Source organism: Eubalaena glacialis, chromosome 20 (assembly GCF_028564815.1).
Source record: "Eubalaena glacialis isolate mEubGla1 chromosome 20, mEubGla1.1.hap2.+ XY, whole genome shotgun sequence".
Lineage (NCBI taxonomy): Eukaryota > Metazoa > Chordata > Mammalia > Artiodactyla > Balaenidae > Eubalaena > Eubalaena glacialis.
The window spans coordinates 33,827,692-33,852,368 of record NC_083735.1 but is presented as its reverse complement, the minus strand read 5'-3'; the positions used below and the strand labels follow the sequence as shown (position 1 = coordinate 33,852,368).

General features: G+C 49.7%; 1 protein-coding gene across 1 annotated transcript in view; it reads left to right on the top strand.

Moving 5' to 3' along the window:
* The window catches only part of ANK1 (ankyrin 1), a 205,515-nt gene that overhangs the window by 90,576 nt on the left and 90,262 nt on the right, over nt 1-24,677 (top strand). The gene's annotated exons all lie outside the window — the stretch shown is intronic.

Genomic DNA, 24,677 nt, shown 5'->3' with positions numbered 1-24,677 from the left:
TCCCCAGCAAGCCTTGCCCTCGCTCCTGTTCCTTCAGAGTCTTATTCTGGATCATTTCCCAAGCTGGTGAGTGATTACTGAGCTCCTGAGATGGGCAAAGTCCTGGGGGGCTGCAGACATTAAGCCTGGGGTGGCCACTCTTAAAGCACTTGCAGGGGCTTCCCTGGTGGCGCAGTGGTTAAGAATCTGCCTGCCAATGCAAGGGACACTGGTTCGAGCTCTGGTACGGGAAGATCCCACATGCCACAGAGCAACTAAGCCCATGTGCCACAACTACTGAGCCCACGTGCCACAACTACTGAAGCCTGCACGCCTAGAGCCCTCTGCAACAAGAGAAGCCCGTGCACTGCAGCGGAAGAGTAGCCCCCACTTGCCGCAACTAGAGAAAGCCCATGCACAGCAGCGAAGACCTGACGCAGCCAAAAATAAATAAATTCATTAAAAAAAAAAAAAAAAAGCACTTGCAGCCGGAAAGGGGAGAGGAGGCAGGTACAGAAACCACAAGATTCCAAAGAAGGAAGGAATCTGCCACAAGGGATAAAAGGCTTTGGAAATTCAGAAGAGAGAGAATCCTGAGAGCAGAGCAAATCAAGGGAAGTTCCACAGAGATAGTACAAGTTGGCTGTAAGGGACAGGTTTGGTGCAGACAGTCGAGGGTGGAGGGAGAGGAGAGCACGGAAGGGTGTCCCAAGGGAGGGAACAGAGTGTGCGGACAGCCCTGAGTGGTCAGCTCATCTTCAGTCGGTTCGGGGCAGGACAGGAACGGAGGTATGAGGTCAGGTTGGAAGCTTAGCCGGAAAGGGGACCAGGAAGGGCCTGGGGATGACCTGCCAGGGTGTCCAAAGGACCTGGAAAGCATTGAGGAACGACGGAGGAGTTCTGAGCGGGGAAGGAGCAGGATCCTGGCTGAGGTTCAGGAAACTGACTCTTGCACTGGCGTGTAAGTTTCACGGGAGGGAGCCAGGAGGAGGGGGTACTTGGGAGGTGGTGCTGAGTGGTCCAGGTGAGAAGTGATGAAGCCCTGATCCACGGTGTGACATGGAAAGCAGTGGATGCGAGTGATGATGGAGCTGAGGAAGGGAACTGTCGCTGACACTTCCTGAGTGCAGGCTCTATTCTCAGAATAGACAGGATTCCAGCCACGGCTCTGTGAGGTCATTGCGTGTGACGCTGAGGACACAGAGGCACAGAGAGATGAATCTGCCCACGGCTACAACAGCAAGTATGCAGTGGAACTAGGATGAGTGGCCAGGAGAGCTGGCCCCAGAGCCTGGCTTCTGAGCCAGTACCTTATTCTGCTTTCATGCGAACTGCAGAAGCAGGAGGCTCAAAAGGAGAGGCAGGGGCTGGGGACGGCTGGCATCCATCATGCCGGGCCCTGTGGTGGCATTTCATGTGGAACTCTCGAGCCCATTGGCTGAATGCTTGACTCCAGGGTGCCAATGTGTGGCTCTGTGGCGGGATCCTGCAGGCCTGGCTTTTGGACCCCTCTACTCATTCCTTCAGCCGAGGCTTATTGGGCCCCCTGTGCTCTATAAACCAAAGCAGAACCACCTCAGTAAGCGGGTACCCATCTGAACTCAAGAACCAGTGTGGCAGGATGTTTACTTAATTTGCAAAAGCTTCACCGTGGGGTTTCTTTAAGTAGCTAGCTCCCAGGTGCATAGGAAAATTATAATATATAAAAACTTCCATGGAAGGCAAAAAGAAAAAAAAAAAAGGAAAAAAAAAGCTTTAACTGAATAGACTCAGATATACTGTACACGCTGAAAGTACCTAAAAATGTTTCCAATTTTCTCCTTGCCTTTCATATTTGTCAGTGAATTTAATGACAAAAACATCAATCACCTAAAAAAAGTATCCATGTGGTAGCACTGAATTGTTTTACAGGTCTTGCTGAAGAACTGAAGATGTAATCGAGTTCACATGTCCCAAACAGGAGAATTATGCAATTGATTAATTATATCCCCAAGGGATGTTTTGCTTTAGGAAGGAATCCACTAAATATAGTTTGCTATTGCAGTTCTTGTTTTTATGTTATTAGTTCATGGGGGCCGAGGAGATTGGGGGCGAGCGGGGAGGTTAGGGCGACAGAGCAATGAAGTGTTATAAGGCTTAACTAGCTGGACATCAGTCAGAATGAAATGACCAGCCTTTCCTCACGTGGGTGAAAATAAATAGAGTCAAATGCCATGGGGGTACATGGGCTTAAACACCCCTGATCAGGGTTTCCCCAAGAAGGCTCACAGCCTTAATATGCTCCCTTGTTTTTGAATCTCTAAGGATAAAGTTTGCATTTCCCACGCTTACCTGGCCATCGCACCCTTGGGGTGCAGTGGGTGACATTGCACAAGACTGGTGTTCCTGGGAACACACTTTGGGAAATGGAGTCTCAGGTTCCATGGAGAGGATGGTGTTCAGATTTTCATTTCAGGGCAGACGTTGATCGCTGGAGTACACATGTAGGGTCCAAATTTTGAATGAGAAAGAACTTTCCAATGGTTAGAACTCTCCAAAGAGGGAAGGATTTGATCAGAGGCCTGTCAAGAAGGTCAGGAAGACGAGCTAGGTGGACCTGGAGGAAGACTTAGATGACCATGGAAATGATAACCCTGAATGATGTGATGATAAGATACATGACTCAGCCCGGAAGCAGGGTTCAGTTAACAAACACTCCATGTGCTGCGTTCACATCGGTGCACAGTTACTTTGTTAGGGGGTTGACTTATCTAAACGTCATCTAATTTCTTTCTCCTGCTGGGTCTGTGGGACCTTGATACTCGCATGGCTGGTTTAACAGCTCTCTGTGGAAATGAGAAAATCATTCAATCAGGGGAAATGGATTTGGGATGAGAAAAGGAGCTTTTTCCAGTGTGGGTATTTTAGGAATGCCTCTACCATTTAGTATATACGACAGTTAAAAATCTTTGGATGTTCTGATTAGCTGGTGTCTAATGATCAAGTCGATGAAATCCGTGAAATTTTATAAGCTGAATAGGATGGAATTCTTTCATCTAATTTGGGATCCAGAGTTACATCTTATTCACTTAGATTTGCATAGGTGATTAGAGATAGAGAGGTCCTAATTCCAAACATGTAAGATGAAATAAAAATTAATTTATGCGATGTGCTATCTTTTGATTCAGCTAAAATGCTCAGATTTTGATTCACTAAGGATCCAAGAGATGCCCCCTGAGATCTTCTCAGCAGGCAGCACCTTCCCCCCATGGGCGTTAGGAAATACCCGGGGGGTGGGGGGTGGGAGGACGGTGCGGATATTTAGGGACAGGCCTGCAGGACGCAGAAGTGACTCACTCGGTAGGCCACTCCCGCTGAGAAATAAGATCTCATCTCGCGGAGGTGGAGACAGAGGAGCGGAATGGTTGGGTGACTTGCTTGCTGGCAAACAGATCCAGGGAGACATGCAGGGGGTGATATTAGGAAGCCTGAAGGATGGCAGCTTTTTGCTCTCCCAGTTTGAAATACCCACCGGCGAGCACCAGGCGTATCCTCATCAACACCGATGTGCATTTCTACAACATACTCTGTTTGTTCTGGCTCTGTATTTGGCTTGAGAGTGTGCATGTTCAGTTTAACAGCCCCCCAGGAAATATTCCTTCGTCCATCAGGCAGCCTCAGAGCAGGGGTAGACCTCCCGAAACTGGGGTGGGCTGGGGGATGACTTCCTATCTGGGATGAGGGCGTGGCAGGCACATCCCTGTGCTGGAGGGCTCCTGGCGCCCTTAGGCTGGTGCCAGGTACAAGAAGCTGGTATCCGGCATATGAAGGGTCTACTGTCTCTAAACCAAAGACTCAGCATATACTGGCTGAGCTCCTGTTTTGTACCAATGATTTACATCCTTGGGTTGCTTAGCTCCATTCCCCATTTGGCCAGAGCTGTCTCTGACTGCTCTGTCCTTGGCCTTCATTTAGGGGGGCCACCCCAGCTGCTCATGCAAGTGGGTTGGGAACAGCCATGGGTCCCCAGCCGCCCCTCAATCTGCTCCTTACTCCCAGCACTTGCTCTCTCCTGCCGAGCCCTGGACTCTGGGATGGGACCTGAACTTGACTCTCTGGGCCTTGGGGACCTTGTGCCTCCCCTCCCCTGCTCCCCTCTCCTGGGCCCGTTGGTTCTAGCTCTATGTCCTGAGCACACACTCTCACCCAGGAAGGGCAGGGAGAAGGAGTGTGGCCATCCAGGGGTGTGGAACGTGCTGGACCAGAGGACGGACGACTTGGTTTCTGGTCCTACTTCTGCCGTGACCTGTGACCTTGAGCCAATCGCTTCATCTTTCCAGACCTAGAGTTGAAGGGTTGTTCCCGGGTCCCAAGATCTGTGCCTTTCCATCTGCACCCAGAGCGTGCGACTCCGAATTTGGTTTTTGATTTCCACTCTGGTTGGGATTAGGAACGACTGCAGGCTGACTCCTCTGCAGAAGGCAAGAGCAGTGTGTGTGGTGGAAATAAAAAGAGGGCGGGGAGGGAAGGTGGCGAGAGCAGAGCCTGAGCACCAGGGTCAGGGAGCCTGGGAAGGTGGTCTTGCTGGGATCCCTGGGGTGTGGTCCCCAAGCAGAAGGCAGGCGGCACCACTCCTGGGAGGGGATGCTTCTTGTGGTACCCGGCCTGAAAGGGATCTCTCGGATCACACAAAAATTAGGGGGATTCCAAAGCAATTAGGGAAGCACCCCTAATTGTTTGTGGACGATCCAAAGCTTGCTGACCGTCTAGGAAAACTGCAGAGGGCAGGGAAGGTGGAGGTGCCGAGGAGGCTTGGGGGCGAGGGGCACACATGAATCCCACTCCCCATCACAACCTCTGAATGACTTTCTTCTCCTCTCTCGAGCCTTCCAAACGGAGTCCCCCCAGTTAAAACATAAAAAGATGACTTTTTTTTTTCCCCAGGGAGGGAGACTTCCCACAGATGTAGAAGCACAGGGCAGAGACATTTCTCTTTAGCATTGCTGGTTAGGGATTTTACCCATTTTCTAGTGAGGCATGGTGAGACGTTAAATGCCAAAAACACTCTTGATTTTTTGTGCGTACGTGGTGTAGCCCCACCCCACCTGCCTTTACCCTCTTTGAGTAACCTCTCTAGTAAAACTGTAACACATCCACCCACAGAAAAGATGGTGAACCCAGCAGGCCACTGCCCTCCTCAGCACCCTCCCCCCACCCAGCCCCCAGCCCGGGAGTCTAATGCCCTCTGACCCACTGTTTGTCTCCACGTCCGAGGTTGCCCCGACAGTGACGGTCCACACACACTCACACACAGTCACACGCATGCATACACACGCACACAGATGCACACCCATTCCCTGGGCAAGTATGGGAGCCACTCCGGCCTTGGAGTCTAGGAAAACCACCACCTGTGGCCCGGGAAGCATCAATCACGTGGGTGGGAAGGATCTAGTAGAAGAGAAGAGCCTGCTCCAGCCCCCTGCCCCCGGGTGGGGTGTTGGGATGCAGGGATGTGTCATCCCATCCCTGGGAGGAGAAGAAGCTGGATGCTTTAGTAATGAGACACACAGGTTAACTCAACAAACTCCTACAGACACTTGAAAAATGTTCATGCTATTTATGAACTCAGTCCAAGAGGAAATCATGGAAAGATACTGGTTCAAAATGAAGAGGAGGTGAACTGGGGCCTCCGAGCTGGTCTGATTAGCCAGCTGCGTTCCAGGTGAGGTCCCGGGAAGACCCAGGAAGGTCTGTGACTTCAGTCTCCCTGATGGGCTCTGGGACAGGGTCGGCACTTAGCAAATGAAAGATGATCACTAGAGCAAGTGCCTGGAATCTGCACGGCCATAGAACACACCAAGCTGCCCTTAGAGAACAGAGACCTTCCCAGGCTTTCTCTCCTCTCTTTCCCAGCCAGACCTGCCATCTCTTATTTATTGCTTTCTCCAAGTTCCCCGGGGTTTCTATGCTTCTAGTCTCATCGTCCCCTAGAGCACAATGTTTACAGCAGTGGGCTTGGCTCCAGATTGCAGAGTTCAAATCCTGACTCTACCCCTTATATGCTGTATGACTTTGGGCAAGTTTCTTAACGTCTCTGTGCCCCCGTTTTCCGCTCAGAAAATAAGGACAATTAGAGCATCTACCTTCCGATGTTGCTGTGAGGATTGAATGAGTTGACGCTTGTAAAATGCTTGGAACAGTGCCTAGCACGCAGTAAGCACCCCCGAAATGGTACTTCTTTTTCTTTCTTTTGGTTTCTCTACCAGCGCCTCTTCTGGTCCCATAGGCATCAAAAGACGCACAGAATCTGTGGGTGTAGGGGAGGGCATTCCAGACCCGGCAAGAGGTGTAGCCTGTGATGGGAGAGGGCTGGGGAGGGCATTAGAGTGTTTCTTGCCTGCATCAAGCTTACCTCTCACGAACTTTGCATTTCCAGACACACAATGTCCATCCCTGCCTGCAGTCAGGCCTCTGCTCCAGTGTAACCTCCTCAGAGAGGCCACATGTGTCTAGGGCTGCATCCCATATGGCTCTCCATCCCTTTCCTTGCTTGGCAATTATCACTTCCCCATAGGATACGTGTACCTGTGTATTACTGCCCTAACCACTTCCCTTCTCCCATCAGAAGGCAAGTTCTGTGAGAGCAGGTTGTCTGTCTGTGGACGTGCTGGGTCCTCAACAGTCCCAGCACCTAACAGGCACACAAATATTTTTTAAAGAAACAAATGAATCTAACAACTATCATCTCATCTTCCTCTTTGCATAACCATCTTTGTGAGGGATGGAAACTCCCTTCAACCTCATGATGGGAGACATTTCAAACTTTAAAGGCTGTACTATCGTTAGAAATAAATTATTCTTGTACGTAATTTTCACACCATTTCCTAGAGTAGGCATATTTATTTTGTTGACTAACATACATATTTTTAATTGACAAGTGTTTGTTTCTGGATCCCCGCCTTCTGTTGGAAGAATGCACTCCCTTTATCTTCTAGAACCAAACACCTAGAACACAGGGGGCTCCAAATAAGCATCCGTGGCATTGAAATTGATCCCGGTGACTCCCTAAAAACTGGCAACCCTTAAGGCTTGGTTCAAATCTCACTGCTCAATAAAAGATTCCTCCGAGTGCCATATTCCCCTCTGATCTCAACCCTTCCTTTGAATTCCTGGAACTTCTTGTTCGAACCTCTCATTTCCTTTTTTTAAAGAATTTTACTGGAGGCTAGTTGATTTACAATGTTGTGTTAGTTTCAGGCGTACAGCAAAGTGATTCAGTTATACATATACATATATCTACTCTTTTTCAGATTCTTTTCTCATATAGGTTGTTATCACAACATATTGAGTAGATTTCCCTGTGCTATACAGTAGGTCCTTGTTGGTTATCTATTTTATATATAGTAGTGTATATATGTTAACCCCAAGCTCCTGATTTATCCCTCCCCCCGACCTTTCCCCTTTGGTAACCATAAGTTTGTTTTCGATATCTGTTAAGTCTGTTTCTATAAGTTCATTTGTATCATTTTATAAATTAGATTCCACATATGAGTGATATCATATGATATTTGTCTTTCTTTGTCTGACTTACTTCACTTAGTATGATAATCTCTAGGTCCATCCATGTTGCTACAAATGGCATTATTTCCTTCTTTTTTATGGCTGGGTAATATTCAATTGTATGTATGTACCACATCTTCTTTATCTATTCCTCTGTCGATGGACATTCTCATTTCCTCCGTTTTTATTAATTAATTAATTAATTTTTATTTTTGGCTGTGTTGGGTCTTCGCTGCTGTGCGCGGGCTTTCTCTAGTTGCAGTGAGCGGGGGCTACTCTTCGTTGCGGTGTGCAGGCTTCTCATTGCGGTGGCTTCTCATGTTGCAGAGCACGGGATCTAGGTGCGAGGGCTTCAGTAGTTGCGGTACGTGGGCTCAGTAGTTGTGGCACACGGGCTTAGTTTCTCCGTGGCATGTGGGATCTTCCCGAACCAGGGCTTGAACCCCTGTCCCCTGCATTGGCAGGTGGATTCTTAACCACTGAGCCACCAGGGAAGTCCCTCATTTCCTTTTAATCATACACTCATGGAGTATCTCTTGAGCTATTGTCTTACTGAATCTTTAACCCGTTTATTGTTCTATGTATTTTCCATATAGCTATATCTTTCACCTCTACTAGTTTGCAATCTTCCCAAGGCTAGGAACCACAGAATATGCTTATTTGCGTCTGCCATCGTGTTCTCGGATTGCGCATGGCAATTCGGCAGTTTGACTGGAAGGGTAAATGAATGAGGAGAAGCAGACCTATCAGTACCACTAAGTCCTGCAGTGTCGATAATTTACCTCCACTACCCCCACCCTAAAAGCGCTTGTGGAACTAAAGGTTGATGCAGATATTGACAATGATTTTCCTTTGGAAATGTTGATTGGCTTCTAGGTATCTGATTTCAGAAATCCTGGAAATGTCTTTCTCTGAAGGCTAAGAACTAGCTCAGTCATTACAGAAACAATAATGGTTGTGTTAGTGATAATTGATTCACTGCCCATTTCTCACTTTCTTTCTCTAATACTTATCTTTCCTTTATTTAGGAGTTCAAAGTCAGGGTGCTAAGAAAAGTCATGTTGAAAAGTAGCTCATAGGGGTGGTTGTCAAGGGTGATTTTAGAGTAAAAATGAGGTCTTCATAAAGTCATAACATTTTGGAGATGGAAAGAACATCAATACATCTATAACATTTTATTTCTTTCAAAAGATATGAAGCCAAGGTTTCAGAGAGGGACCGTCTAGTCATGCTTCATCATTGTCTAGATTTGAAATGTCCAAATGAGAAACATACCTCAGGATTCACCTGTGGTAGGTGGGGTTTTCTGCAGATGAAGCAGGATGTAGAGAAAGGTAGCTCAGGCTGATGATTTATAGCTTATTTCCTCACCTTTTTTCATTTAAATAATTATAAAAGGGGTGATAAATATACTGCATGAAAAGATATTCGAAAGAGAAGCCAGCCAGAATTCACAAGAGGATTAAAGAGAAAGATAATGGTCTCTATTCAATTATTAAGAATACTATGATGAGCCCCGTGTGAGGTATTATGTGTGGCATCTGTCCTGTTGCCTTGGCAGTAAAGAGAATAGGACCAAGAAGTAGAAGGCAGATGCCAAGGTGCTTTTCTGTGGTGGCCACTAAGTACCCTGTTGAAAGGAGCTTAAGAGCATCTCGAAGGAAAGAGCCTGCCTTCCTGTTGTCAAGTTGTGAAAAATGGCAAACTTCAGGGGACCGTAGGTAGGCTGGGTGGTAGCTCAATTGGGTTTGATTGCCTTGAAATGTTTTGGCTCCGGGAAGAGAGAGGAAACCTCTTCAGTCAGCAATTGGCCAGCTGGGTCCACCCTTGACCATCGGGACCCGAATGAAAGGGGAGAGAAGTTGGTTCCACTGCAGAGGGTCCCTAAGGGTTCCACTGCCTTGGAGCTGAGCACCCAGGGCAGCTGGGCAGGCTTAGCACCTGTTTCTTGGACCTTTCCTCGCCTGGTTCAGAAGGGGTTGGTACTGAAGTCACGGTTACGATTCTAGAGAACTCAACTGGGGTAGCCTGGGATTAAGGTCAACCTTATAGTTGCAAGACTCTCCATTTTCCCAACCCTCTGGGAAGGACGGTTTCAATCATCTCTAATTAAACCTTTAATATAACAAAAGAGAAACAGACACAGATACAGAGAACAAACTAGTGGTTACCAGGATGGGTAGGGGATTAAGAGACACAAACTACTATGTATAAAATAAATACAAGGATATATTGTACAGCACAGGGAAATATAGTTAAATGTCATAATAACTCTCAATGGAGTATAATCTATAAAAATATTGAATCACTACATTATACACCTGAAACTAATATAATACAGTAAATCAACTATATTTCAGTTAAAAACAAAACAAAACAAATAACCCTTTAGGGTCTGGGTTCATAGAAACAGTGGTCTAACATTTCTGCATTGAACATGCCTTGGAGCAGTGGCTGGGGTCTTTTCTGATTAGAGAGAATGGCCAAATTAATAGAGAGGCCCTAGTTGCACTCAAATTTCCAAGGCTGAGCAATTATTTCTGGAGAATATTGAATTTCACGTTTCTCACATACCCTAAAAACACCTTAGGCTCATGTAATCAAGCAAAAGCCAGAGCAACTACCTTCAGTCTGCTCCACACACCACCCCAAGCATCCTATTACTCTTTGGTGACTTTGGGTAAATTATTTAATGTCTTTGTGCCTTCGCTTTGTCTTCTGTAAAGTGGGGACAGTAAGCTACCTCATAGGGTGGTTGCTGAGGATTAAAGGTGTTAAGACATCTAAATTGCTTCGAATGGTGCCTGGCTTGCAAATTTCAGCTATTATTATTTTCAAATCGTTTCCTTCTCCTGCCCTTTCATCTGTATTGCATTGTCACTACAGTAAAGTATTATGGGCCACACAGGGCATGGAAGGGGTCACCCAGCATCATCTTCCCAGGCCCCCGTTCCTAGTGGATGTCCCAAGGCCACCTCTGCCGATCTGGGAAAGCCTTGCTACACAGGCTGGACAAACTTGGGGCCCCCCTGGAATTCTTCAGGAAAGTCTCCAGGTGGCTGGCGATGGGCCACCACCCTTCCTGGCTCTGTCCCTTTAGGGAGAACTGTTCAAACAAAGGATCTACTGGGTGGCCATGCAGGGCTGTCTGAACTGACACTTGAGCATCCTTCAGAAACCCTGGAACCATGGGTTTCATTGCCGATACGCAAGCCCACTGGGCAATTTGAAAGAAAAAAAGGGGTTTCCATCTTAGCATGTGCAAGTGAGAAGTTAGTGTAGTTGTGCATTTTCTCCAGTTATCACACTCTTCTTCCCGTGCCAGCAGGCTACAGGGGCAGGTTCCGTGAGGTGTGGAAGCACTGGGTGGGCATAGTTCAGTCAACGGGACCATCCCGGCAGCGCATAGCGTCTCACACATGTTTTCCAAAATGTGTGTAATTTCCGCCCCGCGTCTGGGCTCCGCAATCAGCAGTCAGGCAACATGTTCTGAAGCGTCAGTTCTGAACGTAGCCAGCGCCTCACACTGTGGGGAAAGCGAAGCATGATGGTCCGACGTGGACCAGTGCACCTGACGATGGGGGATGCTCTTGGCAGGATACTGATGCCTCTCATGAAATCTCACCACTTTCCCAGCCTCTGCAGAGAGGTATGAACTCTTGCAGACCTGTCTGCCTCGTTGTCCTGGGAGTGAGGAGACAGAGCTGCTCTGTGGGGCCTGGACTGGCAATTTAGTGCTGATGGAGACTGGGGGTAAGAGCTGGGAGGTGCGGGCTGCGGTCTGGGATCCTTGCCAGCAGCGCAGTTCACCTAGGATCGTAACCTCCCCACCTAGGAAATGACAGTGGTTCCAAGGCTATATCCACAGGGACCATCATGGCTTACGGGGAAATGAACAGTTTGTCAAACAGCCCTGGACATCTGATTTTTTTTTTCACTGATGTGACAGTTACAAATCGGAATCGATCAATTCAGATTCCAATTTGGCTAACGTTTACTGAGCCTCTGGTGTGTGGCCAGGATCGTGCTAACACTCGTTTTGACCCGGCCTGGCTGAAGCTCCCGTTCATTTGAGATGCTTATTGAGAGTGGCTTCTGTGCTGGGCATGGGGAGTCTGAGATGCACAGGAGAAGATGCGTCATCGCATGCTTACTGCCCTGTCTGGTGGTCCTGGGTGGTCCCAGAACTGCTCAGCAGAAGCACTTGCTTGTTCTCAGGGCAGCTCGTTCTTTAGGAAATTCCAGGTCTACTTCTTACCCAGAAAGAGAAATGGACGCGGACGCTGAAACTTGTTATTGTACATAAAACACTGTGTTCTCTTCATCTGGTTATTTGATGAGAAACTGATGTCTGGTGCCTGTTGGCTTCTCACTATTGGGAGAATAATCCCGTGCCCTGCAGACTCGCCCTTCGAGCCCCCTTCCCACCCTTCTTTCCAGCACAGGGACGAGACTTCCAGGGCAGGGGGTGGGCACAGAGACCCCTGCAGAGGTCAGGCTTTGCTGGCATCCTCTCCTTGGCAAACTTGACGGTGGGCGTGCAGTGCTGGGGGGCGGGCAGAGTGTTCGGGTTTCTGTTCCTGATTTGAAAATCAGAAGAGAGATGACAGACATATACAAAGGCATGTTGATTTTTCACAGGGCGGGGGGGGGGGGCGGGGGGGGGGGCGGGGGGGGCGGGTATATTTTTAAAATCTCAATACTGAAACATAGTCCCAGCGGGTAGCTCAAGCGTTCATGGTCAGGAGTCAAATTCCACAAGGTCATGTCCAAGAGGGGCCTGCAACTAAAGAGATCCTTTCGATGGACCGTCAGTCTCTGGTCCCAGGGCTAAGGGGAAGCCCTGTGTGTACGTGAAGAGAAAATCCTAGATTCAGCTGCACTCTCCCCGCCTCCCCGGTGTGATCTCGGGTTTAACGTTGGCCTTCCGTGGAATCCATGTAGCACCTTCTCATAGGTTTAAAAATAGACTCCGGGCCTGCGAACCCTCTTAAAAGGAACACGATAGAGCCCAGTGCCAGCACCGTGGCACCTGATACCCGGCTCCGATCACTTCCCTAAATAGGCGCCGCACCCGGGATCCTTGCGCCAGCTGAATTGGCCGCGCGGAGCTCACCACACAGAGTTAAATGGAAAAACAAGCCAGGCTCTCTTTCCTCGCCTCTCTCTCCTCTCTCACTACCAAAGGTCTGAAGGAGTCACACTGGATTTCTTGGTCCATTCAACGCGCCAGCTGGAGCATCTATTCTGTGAAGTTCCTTCCTAATTAACTACGGAGGGGGTTAGGGCAGGAGGGTGCAATAGTGCGCACACGACGAAAGACTTTCCCCCCCACCCCCACCCGCGGCAGCGATGCTCTAGGTGGTTCACAGACTCCCCGGGTGGTTGACCGCTGCCCCAGGTGGTGATAAGCCAGCCTGCCTTTCTCAGTAAAGGGCGGGGCTCCTGGCGCGCGCCCTTATCGGCCTCGTACAGAGAGACTCGGAGGGCCGGGGCAACTCCCTGAGCGCGTGCGGGGCGACGCAGATAGAAGAATGGCGGGGGGCAAAGCGAGCCTTGTCAGCAGGGGAGGAGCTGTGGACCCGGGCTGGGCTCGGGAGCAAGGCTTCAGCTGTACACGCACCCTGAGAGTTGGTTCTCCACTGCAGAGACAATGGAAATTGAAAATGATGCAGTGAAAGAAAGCCCAAGAGGTCCAGTGGCTCCAGCAGCGTGCTGGGGATGCCTGGGGACCTGTATCCCGCCGTGGGTGTTCTGACCTTGCAGAAGTGGTGACGGGGCCCTAATTTTCCAGCGTAGAAGCAAAATCAGTCACACCCCCTACCTCGGAGCGGGAGGCGGGAGTTGACCTTTGACCCAAGCTTTGGTGAAGGAAGGGAGGGGCGGAGGAAAAAAGAGCATCCCTGTCGTTTACTGAGGACCTACTACATGCCTGCAGTGGTGCTGGGCATTTTTACATAATTCTCACAATACCTGGGGGTGGGGGACAGGGGAAGGTTATTTTCATGTCACTGATGAGGAAACCCATGCTCAGAAAAGTTACTTCCCTTTATCAGAAGTTACACAGCTCGACTGTCGGCGGCCTGCTAATTTTGAGTATTTTAAGGCTGCCTGGAAAAGAAAATGATGACGTTGCAATTCAGTGAGGACCAAGTCTGACTTGACTGCAGAGGATTAAAATGAGAGGAGCAGGAGGCCCTCTGCCCTCCAGTGACCTGCAGGGGGAGAGAAGTGGTCACTGCTCGGGGCATGAGGTGCCAGGTGGCCCGTCTCTGGAATCCCAGGTCTGCCCTGAATCTCAGCTTTGCGGTCCCTGTAGAGAGGAGCCAACCTGGGTCCAGGCTGGCTGCCGCCTGAAGCTCTGTTCCCCCAAAGCATCCTGGGGTTCATCCGAGAGCCCCGCGCACCTGGGATCCTTTGCTTCAGGCTTTTGAGTAAGAAGAAGCATCCTCCCAGTTTCTGGAAGAACTAAAGATTCATGGGGGAGTTCATGGCAGGGGGGCCCCGGAGCCGTGCCAGGCTCCCACTCCATCCAGGGGTTCTGCATGCTGCATCCCTTTCTTCTCCCCACACTGTCTCCTCCTGACGTAGCTGATGTGGCCTGGAGGACAGAACTCCATGGCCGAAGCCTCCAGCACCTCGTTACGCTTGTCTGTGAGGAACTGCAGAGACAGCTGGTAAAATATTTAGCACGACTGGAAAAAAACTGCACACGCCATGAACCTGGAAGATAGAACAAGGGGTCCTTACCAAGCTCCCCTCGTCTTTTTCTTTAGCCCATCAATTCCTTTCTGGTCCTTTGCCTTGGTTGTTTGCTTTGGTTTCAGTGATTCTCACAGGCAAATCTCCCGGGTACACTAAATACCTGTAATAAAAGCGCAGCCCTAAGGTATGAAAAAATTAGGAAACAGGCAAGGAGCAGGATGATTCTTTGTTGTCGAAGGGTATGGGAGTGATGGAGGGTTGAGGAGGGACAGTCAATTAATGGTAAAGAAAAAATAAGGGCTTATCTTTCTGAATCCCTAGAGCCCATAGAAACCCTTCCAAGTCATCTAGTTTATCCTGCGCTTCTCTACACCATATCAAAGGATGAGTTATGTTTCTCTGCTACCCTGAAGATCCCCAGCAAAGATTCAGCTCTTTCTGAATAATGAGTTCTGTTAAGTCACATCCCTTACCACTGGAAAAATTCTTTCTGTCTGATCTAAACCTTCTCCACATCAATTTAACCCCATGATTTACCGTTTCCTTATGACCTGAGGAAATGTTCATACAGCAGTCAGCACCACTGCCCAGGTCTGTGCTAGTCACATAGGGGAGCAGGTGGGAAAAGTGAAGGAGAGGGACTGGGAATACGGGACACGTGAACCAAGCTGCCTCTACCTGTAGGAAGCTTAGAATTGAATCATGGTGGTTATGGCACCTGGAAAGGGGTACCATAGAAGTAGTCCCAATCTGAGATCCAGGGTCTAGTGCTGGAGGGGTTTACATCTTAAGGGCTATCTCCTTGAGCCTTCTCTTCTTTAATGTCGATCATCCCAGGTCCTTTAACCTCAGGCCTCATTGGGTAACGTGCCTGAAGTTGTTTCCTTCTTCTCCTCTTGGGCTTTGTCCGACTTTGCATATCTAAGTTGCAAAACCTCAACCCTACTGAGGTCACAACCAAAGTCAAGAATTCTTGGCAGTCCTTGCGGAGCAACTGAGCCCTTGCACAACAACTAGTGAGCCTGCACTCTAGAGCCTGCGAGCCGCAACTACTGAGCCCGTGTGTCACAACTACTGGAGCCCGCGTGTCACAACTACTGGAGCCCGCGTGCCTAGAGCCCGTGCTCCGCAACAAGAGAAACCACTGCAATGAGAAACCCACGCACCGCAACAAAGAGTAGCCCCCGCTCGCCGCAACTAGAGAAAGCCTGCATGCAGCAACCAAGACCCAGCGCAGCCAAAAAAAACAAACAAACAAACAAACAGAATTTTTGGCAGTCCTGAGTACTCAAGTCCTCTGATAATACCTCAGTCCCTTTCCCATTCTCTCAACAGTACCATGGGTTGTATTCAGCTTCTGGTCCACTATGACTAGTTCATCTTTTTTCTTTGTGATTGTATATAACCCATAGCAATTATGGTATAAAGAACCCTGGGCTTAGGAGTTATACTACGTGGGTATCAGAATTGGGTTGGGAATTTTTGCTATTTAACTTTGAACATTTCACTTTACGTGTAAGATCTCAGTTCATCTCACCTTTAAAATAGATGTGCTGTCTAGAAAGAACTCTCAAAATTCAGTAATCAGAAAACAAACAACTCAATTTAAAAATCGGCAAAAGATTTGAACAGATACATCACTAAAGAAGCTATGTGGATGGCAAGTAGGCCCCTGAAAAGATGTTTAGCCTCATTAGTTATTAGGCAATGCAAATCAAAACCACAATGAAATACTACTACACATCTATTAGAATGTCTAAATTAAGGCTAACCATACCAAGTGTTGGCAAGGGTAGGGACCAACAGGAGGGGCTACAAAGGGGCAGAAGGAAACTTTTGGAGGTGATTTTGGAGGTACATTGTCTTGATTGTAGAGATGGTTTTATAAGGTTATATATATATATAAAAACTTACTAAATGGTACATTTTAAATATGCAGTTTATAGTGTGTCGGTTACACTTCAATACAGCTGTTAAAAATGGTCTATTTTTCAGTTCATCGTGTGAGTCAATTGAATTAGTGCTTTTGAAACTGTTATATTGTTCATATTGTTCATCTGCCATTTGAGTAGGGCATTTCTCTCTCTCTAAATATTAATGTTGGAACAGTGCTTTGGAATCCCTTGAGATATTGCACTGGGCTATGATCAGGGCTGTTCCAGTAACCATAATTTATTAATTGAAGCTCTCTATGTAGAGGCTTTTAGCAAATCTGAGAGGCAGTTTTAAGAAGCACAGAGGAAGAGACCTGTAGGGTAACCCGTGTCTTTACAATGTGTGCATTTTTGTGCTCGGAGAAGGGGCCGTGGTGACTCCCCCAGCCAGACACCTGCCTTTGGTACAGGGGTGTGGCGTTTCCCACCCTTCAGAGGTTGCCTGTCCTCTGATGGTGTTGAGGGTCTCAGGCCTGGAAAATTCTGATGCCGCTGTCTTCAAATTCCAGTGTTTTCATCCACATGGGAGCGGTTAGTTGCATTCTACACTTCAGATCACTCTTTTTCGGCAACATCCTGTCCTTCTCTCTTGATCTTTATTTATTCCATTTATTTGGGACGTTCCCCTAATTGTCGAATGGATTTGAAGAGCACCTTACTTTTTTTCTTTTACTTGAAGTAGAGATAGTTTATAATATTATATTAGTTTTTAGTTTCAGGTGTACAGCATAGTGATTTAATATTTTTATAGATTATACTCCATTTAAAGTTATTATAAAATATCGGCTATATTCCCTGTGCTGTACATTACATCCTCATATCTTATTTCTATTATACCCAGTAGTTTGTACCTCTTAATTCCCTTCCCCTATCTTGCCCTTCCCTCACCCCTCTCCCCACTGGTAAGCACTAGTTTTCTGTATCTGTAAATCTATTTGTTTTGTTATATGCATTTGTTTTATGGTTCCGTTTCCACATATAAGTGAAAAAGCATAGTGTTTGTCCTTCTCTGTCTGACTCAGTTTCACTAAGCATAATACCCTCCAGGTCCATCCATGTTGTTGCCAATGGCAAAATTTCATTCTTTTTCATGGCCGAGTAATATTCCATTGTATATATGTACCACATCTTCTGCATCCATTCATCTGTTGATGGACACTTAGGTTGCTTCCATGTCTTGGCTATTGTAAATAATGCTGCTATGAACACTGAGGTGCATGCAAATTGGTGTTTTTGTTTTCTTCGGATAACTAGCCAGGAGTGAAATTGCTGGATCATATGGTAGTTCTATTTTTAGTTTTCTGAGGAACCTCCATACTGTTTTCCACAGTGGCTCCACCAATTTACAAGAGCACCTTACCGTGGAGAACACTCGGTTTTTTCTAACCTCAGGGTATCCCGCGCGTTGTCCCCTCCTGGCACTGGGCACACTTGGGCTGGGGATCTTGCCAGTGTTGCTAATGGAAGGGCTTTGGGTCAGCTGGACCCTCTGTTTACTGGTAGTAACCTTGGTCCTGACCTTAACCTCCCTGGGCTCAGCTTCTCCATCCACACAACTACAATAGCATCTTCTACCTCAAGAGGCGCCTGCGACGGTTAAATGAGGTAACGCAATATGTCCTTCACCTAATAGGTACTCAGTGGGTTAATTCTTCCCAAACACACAGCCGTCCGGTGCCCCCCATGCTTCGGGGCAGGAGGGGTGGGAAAAGAGCATTTGGTGTCGTGTCTAGACTGCTATTTGAAGAGAGCATGAAGCTGGGCTCATGATACAGAACATCCATAATGGGACAAGCAGTATCGCCAGTGGCTGTGACAATCCCTGTCACTGCTTCTGCTGGCCATTGCTCATCACTCAGCGTAATCCCTGGTGTCACCCACCCCCCCACATGCTCTTGACATCTGTCCCCGAAATGACCGCACAAAAAGGTGAGGATGGTCCCGGAGCAGAATCTGGGAGCTTCCTCCGGCCTTGGGTGACATTCCCTAAAACACCGTCAGACTGGAAGGATGAGGGAGACGTAGTAACAGAGCCGCGTCTCAGCTTCACTCCGCCGCGCGGCTCCCGGCAGCAGCTGGAAGAGGCTGATGAGCTGGCATCTCAGGACACGCTGCAAGAGCTGGAAACATGCAGATCGGTGATGGGGCATAAATAGCCTCTGCTGGGCTCGCCCTGGCCGTCTCCGCCGGCCCCGGGGCCCACTCACCCGGGCGGTCGGGGAGGCAAGAGGCAGGGCGGGAGCGCCATGCAGCGTGGGGCTCCTCACCTCGCCTGGACGTGTGCGCCTCCCGCCTGCAGCCGCAGGACGCGGCCCTCCACGCGCCCGCGCCGCGGGGCTCGGCCGCAGGGGCCTCGTCTCCGGAGATCGCTCCGCGTTGCCTTTCGCGTCAGACGCGAGGATGGGGAGGAAATGAAGAGGCCCCACTAGCGGCTGGCGGGCGCCGGGGTCCGCGCGCCGGAGCCCAGCCGAGCCGAGGCGAGCGGCGGGCGCCTGTATTTTTAGCCTGATGCTGCTTAACTTGCTGGCGCTCCGCGCGCCGCCGAGCAGATAACGGGGGAGGGGAGCCGGCCGCGGGCTCGGATTTCCGCGCGGGCGCCGGACGATGGCAGCGCGACCGCGCAGGTCGGGTCCAGACGCCGCGGTGAGTGCCAGGCCGGCCCGCGCCGGGCGGGGTCCCCGCCGCCGCGCCCCCCGCCGCGGGCTCGCCGGCCGCCAACTTTCCCGGCGCGGGCGCGGGCGGGGACGCGCGCCGGCCGCCCTTCTGTTGCCTCACGTCCGCGGGCGCCGAGGCTTCTAGAGGGATCCAGAGGAAAATTCCTCTGGCCGGGAGGCCGCCGCCGCGGAGGGGCTGGTGCCGGGAGGCGGCCGGACCCGTGGCCGGGCGGCCGGGCGGGCGCGCGGAGGTGCCCGGAGGACAGTCCCGCCGGGCTGACTCTGCGGTGGGCGGCGACCGGCCGCCCCTCGCGGGGACCAACTCGGACCCGCGGGGATGCCCCGGCCTTGGCCTTGGCCGGAGAAGGGCCGCCTCGGGCGCCCGCGGCACGCCTGAGCCCTAGACCTTAGAAACACGAGCGCCCGCGCCCGGAGGTCCAGAGTCAGCGGGAAATGAATGGGGGTGAGAGGGAGCCGGGGCCCCCCCCCGGCGAGCTGTGCACTGTCCCCATTTTAGCAATGGAATTGAGGTCTGGGAACTTGTGCGAGGCACAGCATCAAGTGGCGGAGCGGGGCTTCACGCCAGGTCTGTCCAACGTCAGGGTCCACTGTGGCTTTTCTCACATCCTGCATCACCCAGCCTCCCAGCATGAAGCTGGACGAGCGCAGGAATGGACGGGGTTTTCCCCAAGGCCTTGTACTTGTGCAGAGAGGTCATAAGAGGACCCGGGACTCTGGCTTTCACACCTCGTTTCCTCAGTGACACCTTTAATAGCACAACTTTCTGGAAAGAAAAATGAAAGAAACCTAATGAAAACGCACACTGGGGCCCAGGGTTCACTTCTGTTTCTCTGTCGTCAGTAGCCTAATGCAGGGGCCACACAGGTGTGTGCAGGCGGGCGCTGCCTGTTCTTTCTTGGAGGCCCGACCTGGGCTCCAAGAAACACCCGGGCGCTGAGTATGAAGGGACTCTCAGATGTGAAGGGCAACCCCCATATACAGGCCAAACACCGCCTGCTGTACTTGGTCTTCTGGATGTGCTGCAGCCCCTCAGGGAAAGGTCCAGAACCTCTACTGGGAGTTGTGACAGTGACTCTGCCTTTTGCCCAAGCAAGACGCTTTGGGAAGGAGATACTGTCTTATCACTGTTTACAGAAATTAATGAGAGCTCAGTTTCCATTCATCTTTTTAGATGAGATTTTGCACTGGGAGACCTTGAAAAAGTCAGTCATGATTTGTCCTGGGAAAACTCAGGCCATCTCAAGCCCCAGAGAAGGCGTGAGGAGGCCCTGGGTTCTCCCACCTGGTCTAAACCTAGACTCCACCTGGCTCCGGTGTTTCGGCAGCCTCCCCTGCCCCCGGGTGCAGGCTTGCTGACATTTAGCTTCCTGCTTCCGGCTCTCCCTCCCCGGACACTGGAGTCCCCTCTGCTACTTATCTATTGCTATATTCGTATCGCCCCACTCAGGAAGTGCAAGTTTAATAATAGTCGGGCGTCTCAGGTAACCAAGGGTTCACCTCCCTTTTCTGAGGAGCAGCCCTGATGAGAACTTGAGTCCCAAGAGGAATTCCATTCCCTTCCTTTCCCCTCTGCTTCCTTCCTCCTGAAGCGAGGGCTGAAGTGGGCACAGCCTCTGAGTGCAGGCGGAAGGCTCCCTCCAGCCAGAGCTGAACTGGAGTGGAATCTCTGGGCACTAGAACATGGCTAGTGAGGAAGCACTGCTTGATTCCTGCCCAGCCAGGATGCGCTGTGTGACCTCGGACAAGATGCTTAACGTCTCTGTGACTCATTTACCTCATCTGTGAAGAGGAGACAATGAAAGTACCTGCCTCTGGAGATTATTGGGAGGAACCAATGAAGTCATTGGTGCAGAGGGCTTAACACATAGGAAGGGCTTTATGAAGGTAACTTGTTTCATTGTGAAAAGAAGTTCAGGGACATCACATGGGTTAATCTGCAGGGATGTGGGCCGGGTATGCAATGAGATGTGTGTGCCCCCCCTCCTCTCAATGCTGGCAGTTTTCTCACGGGTAAAATTAGGTTAAAATAAAGCTCAAGATGACGAAGGGGCAAAGGCGCAAGTGGGCAGCCTTGGTGTGGGTGCTCAGAGGGGTGACAGCTCTCGGTGGTGGTATAGGGTTTAGGGCCATCGTGGACTGATTTTTCTGGACGCAACGAGCAGCCTTCTTTAGCTCCTCTGGTCTCTCCACACAGAGAGGCCTCTCTGAGGCTGCCTTGCAGGGACGGGGCACTCAGGGAGGGCCAGGGGCTCTGCTCCAATTTATCCTAGCGCTGAGATAGTCTGGTTCGTATTTTGTCATTATTGTTGTTTTTCTGGTTGGTATTTACTCAGGTAGATATTCTAAATAGAGCATATTGGATTCTTTTGACTCTCTTTCTGCCCTACTGGGTTACAGACTGTTCCTAGACGCACCAGGAAACGGCACCTAGGACAGATCATTAAGTTGCAGGAAATTGAGTTAGAGGTTCAGCAGAACAAGATGGCAAGAGTGGGTCTCATGTTCCAAAGAGGGCCATTTGCTCTGCAGCTGAAATATCCTCCGGCACCTAGAAGGTGCCCACTGCGTGCTTGTGGAATGGATCACTTTCTAACTCTGTCACTTTGTTTTTCAAATCACCAGGGCAGAGACCTATATTCAGAATTTTTACTCTCTCTCTTTGCCCTGGCAGGATCCTGGACTTGAAACAGGACCTCAGGAAATAAGTTGTAGAATTAAACTGGGGGATACACAGTGGAATGACACCATTATTACCTACAATCCACCTGTAAGATACCCTGAGGATCCTACCTGGGTCCTGACGACTCTATGCCCAGAGAAGACTAAAAAGAAAATGAAAACGCCTTAGCAATTGAACTTCACCTCTAACTATCTAGGTGACCTTAGCCGGTCACTTTATTTTTACCATCAGTTTTATCATCAGGGAAGGGAAGGACTGGGGCTAGATGATTCCTTCCTAGAGGCCTGTCTTGGCCTCAACGCAGCAGGTCAGGGTCCGAGCCGGGACCTGCCGGGAACCCTTTCTCTGCCATAGATTCACTGTTTAATTGGGAAAGGCATGGGGGCCCTCCCAGCCCTTACACCTGTCATGGCTTTCTGGTCACCCTCAGGTGTGAAATCGCTGAGAATGCACCTCAGGGTCAAAGGCAGTAGGAAGGTTTTGGCTTGATTCAGGGAGTCCTGGGCTGAATCCCTGAGTGTTAACTAACACAGAACTTGGGCAAGTTATTAACCTCCCCAAACCTCAGTTTTGTCACCTCTAAAATGGGCATAATAATTATACCTGCCTCACAGGTTGTGATCAGGATTGGAAGATAGAATTGATTGATATTAGTATTATAATTTCATGGTTCAGTTAGACACACAACAGAAACTATTGAGCCTTCTTCAGTCTCATCCAGATTGGGCTTCCCCAGCCCTCTGTTTATCTGCTTGTCTGTCTGTCATAAATATTCTCCTTTGCTTCCTAGATTCAATGCTTTGAATAGTGACAGTGTCATTAGTTGGTGTTACATCTATTTGTATCCACCATGCTTAAGTTTTCATCCCAAATCCTATGATTGTGCTGCAGAAGATAGTTTGGACAATTGGGAGATGTGTCTCTCTCTAATACTCTCATTTTGGGGAAATAATGTACTATTTTTTTCCAAACAGCTGAGTCCAGACAGGTTTTCTGAACCAGCAGGCACAGACAGACATTTTCGGAGGGACTGAACCTTGAGCCTGATTTTTCTGGGAATCCAGCTCATGAGGAACCAACAGATTAATCCTCATTTCTGAAATAATTCCTTCTCTACAGATGCCCTGGCAAGGAGCCTGGGGATGTTAGGTGCCCTGTGTTTTAGGCCAAGGGAGGTCTTGGCCTAGCAGATGCTTCATGCTTTGAAGGATTCAAAAGTGATAGAAGATTTGGTCCCTGCCCTGAGAAGCCGACAATTTGGTGGGGGGAGACAAGCCTTGTATAAATATAAGAACTAGAGGAAGGTGTATTTAAAATGTATTTTTTTAAAAAATCAGGCTCCTGTTCCTAGATTTAAAGATGGTAAGTATTGAGTGTCCAAGGTTAGCATCATAGAGGACATAGGGGCTGAGTGGACTAGGAAGAAAGACAAGATCGGGCATAACAAATGAGAGGATGTCAGGACCCCCGGAGAGTGAGGGTGTGGGCCCAGTGGGAGACAGAGCGTGGGAATGCCGTGGCGGGGACAGGGAGGGAGGAGGGAGGAGGAAGGGGCCCTCCCGCCCTGCTGGCGGCATGGAGACCCACGTGTGTCGTGAACCAGCAGACTCAGAGCTTGGGTCTGAGCTTCGGTTATAGCAGGACCCTTGCGGGCCTGGAGTCGGGGAGGGCTGGCAGGACATCAGGAGTTTAGGAAGGTCAGCGAGGGGTCGGCCAGGAGTTCTAGAGCAGCTCTAGAGGCCTGAGGTGGCAGGGACGGGGGCACGGGGCAACCCTCCGGTGTGAAGATCTGTAAGGCTGGAGAATCTTTCCTGCCCTGGATTAACTGTTTAATTGGTGAAGGTGTGCAGGCCTGCTTTGGTTTAATTGTAAGACACTGAGATTGTTGGCTGTAGATTTTGAATCTTCCACGTTTAGGGACCATCATCCCTGTGACTGCTCTAACAAAGTACCACAAACTTGGTGGCTTAAAACAGGAGAAATATCTTCTCTCACAGTCTGGAGACCAGAGGTCTGAATCAGGGTGTTGGCAGGGCCTCGCTCCCTCTGGAGGCTCCAGGGGCGACTGTTCTTGACCGCTTCTAGCTTCTGCTGGTTGCCAGCTTCCTTGGCTTGTGGCCGCGTCACTCCGACCTCTGCCTATATCTCGTGTGTGTGTGTGTGTGTGTGTGTGTGTGTGTGTGTGTGTGTGTGTGTTCTTCTGTCTTTTATAAGGACACTTATCACTGGATTTAGGGCCAACCTAGGTAATCTAGGACAATCTCATCTCACGCCCCATAACATACTTACATCTGCAAAGACTCTTTTTGCAAGTAAGGTCGCATTCAGAGGCTCCAGGGCTTAGGGTGCAGGCGTATCTTGGGGGGCCACGGTTCAGCCCACTACAGCACGTTCTTGGAGGAGGGGAGCATGGAAGGAGACAGAGCACCCCTGGGTGGATCTTCTGGAGGAACGTCATAAGCCCCCCAACCCTAACCTCCCCCCACTTCCCACGTGGCTTGTCACGAGACAGCTCTCACCTATTAAACTCACCCAGAGTGCACACCGTATGCAAGCACCGTGCTCAGCGCTTGTGCTGATGTAATAATTATAATCATGGATAATAGTTCGTTTCAGCTTCACAGCCAGGGTGTGGGAAAGGCCTTGCTCCCCTCCCTCCCTGGCTTACAGATAAGAACACAGGAGCAGAGGTACCTGCAGACTGTAGGGCCCCCCTAGACGCAGGGGAGCTACTCGGAGCCCCTGCAGTTGTCTGCCGTCCCCCCAGCTCTCACTCTCCGGCCATCATTCATCTCTAATACAAACCAATGTCCTGGGCAGGATCTGGATGTGCCTGTAGGTGGCTGAGCCTCAGCATGCAGACCCCAAGTGCTTTATTGTCATTCAAGAAAACTGGCAAGTGCCACGTGCCAGGTCAGGTGGCAGAGCCAGACTGCCTGCTGTGCCTCTTCCCTGCTGTGTGAACCTGCACAAGTCACTTGGGCTCTCTGGGCCTCCGTTCCCTCATCTGTAAAATGGGGACAGCAATAGTACTTACCTCTTGGGGATATTTTAAATGACGAAATGCATCTCTGTGTGTGTGTGTTGATACATATTATATGTCAAGTGCCGATAATGGTTCTGGGCGCGTAGTAAGTGCTACGTGCTGTTTACTTAAAAACAAAA